General features: G+C 57.1%; 1 protein-coding gene across 1 annotated transcript in view; it reads right to left on the minus strand.

Moving 5' to 3' along the window:
- Positions 1 to 1,405, minus strand: part of EFNB1 (ephrin B1) — a 74,062-nt gene extending 72,657 nt beyond the window's left edge. Inside the window, exon 1 of the mRNA XM_085325941.1 lies at positions 1,363 to 1,405. The gene's annotated coding sequence lies outside the window, so the exon portion shown is untranslated. The remainder of the gene's footprint in view (positions 1 to 1,362) is intronic.
- Positions 1,406 to 1,411: the final 6 nt, after the last annotated feature.

The following is a 1,411-nucleotide window of genomic DNA, read 5'->3' on the forward strand; positions in this document are numbered from 1 at the left end:
AGGGCCCCCCGGCCCCCGGCGAGAAGCGTTTCCAGACGCAGACATTCAGAGCCAGAGCAGGGGGAAAGAGAGCCCCTCTCCTTTCACACCAAGAAAAAAAAACAGAGCACGTAGCAGCCAATGTGGCAAGCACCAAAAAGCACCTGCTTTGAYTCCCCAAACAGTATTTTCCAAGTCCTCCTCAAACCAAGGGCATTTTGAGGACCTCCGCACACTAGAAGGCAGATGAGCAGCTCCGGTATTTATTACACCGCACGGAAAGAGTAAGATTTCTAGAGCGAGGTCTAATGCATTTACCACGCTTGCGTGCCCTGGGTCACCTAAAGAAATACGTGCTCCTGAGTGCCAGGTGGAGGCATTTACTGAATAAACGCTAGCACCGAAGTTCACAATCTTTGCTTGCGAAGGCGATTCATATCCCTCAATACCGACTCCTGGAGTCTGCGGGAATAAGAATCGGAGCCAGAACTGCCTCCCCGGCTGCCGCTCGCAGAGCTCAGGTAAACGACAGAAACCGAGGTATATTTAGGTTTCAGTAGTTGTCCGTTGGTCCAGATTAACTAGTAAGACCTCAGGGAAGGAGCACGGCACGGGGGACGGACCGAGCGGGCCTAGAGCCGGAGCGGCGCCGCGGGAACGATCCTGCGCACACCCCGAGACGGTCTAGAAAGCGTTATCACCAGAAACCCCGCTTCCAACGAAACGGAACTGAATCCCGGCGAGCCTGAAGGCTGCGAACGGCTCCAGACATTCCTAGATCTCCTCGGTACACGCAAAAGCGGTCAAAACTTTCCAAGTTTCACAGTGTTCCCCCAAAAAATAAAGTCCTCACAGAATTTCCACACACAAAAGGAATATCGCTCTGGCATAAAACTGAACCAAATCCGGTGAGGCTTTGATAAATTAACCTCCAGTTTTGCTCGCCTCCAGCCCAAGTTTGCACCGAGCGTGTGAACTGAAAGCCATCTGCTGGCAACCCCCGACCGGCATCCACAGCCCCACAGCAACAGACCTCTTCAGCAATCAGATTTTAAAGAGAGGAGAGGGGAAAAATAACAAAAAGCTGATAATAGCTTTCGTGTTTCGCACARTTCAGCCCGGCAGCYCCCCGGGCCGGGCCRGGCCAGCCGCGCCGCGGGCAGCAGCGCTCTGCGAACACGCGGGGAGGGAGAGAAAAAAAAGAAAGAAACCCCAAAACCACAGCGGAGCAGCAAAGCGGGCTGCGAGGCTTCAGCAGAAGGGAAGCAGGCGGCGGTGCGCGGCCGCCCCGTCGGTACTCCAGCGCCGTCCGCGGAGAAGCGGTTCCCACGCCCCGGCCCCGCCGGGCAGCCCGCGGCCGGGGCCCCCCGCGCCCGCACGTACTTGGGGTTGCCGGCGCTCCAGGAGACGGGCTCGAGGCTCTTGGCGAGCG

This window comes from Rhea americana, unplaced genomic scaffold, assembly GCF_003343005.1.
Source record: "Rhea americana isolate MKP2758 unplaced genomic scaffold, rheAme1 scaffold_125, whole genome shotgun sequence".
In the NCBI taxonomy this organism is placed as follows: Eukaryota; Metazoa; Chordata; class Aves; order Rheiformes; family Rheidae; genus Rhea; species Rhea americana.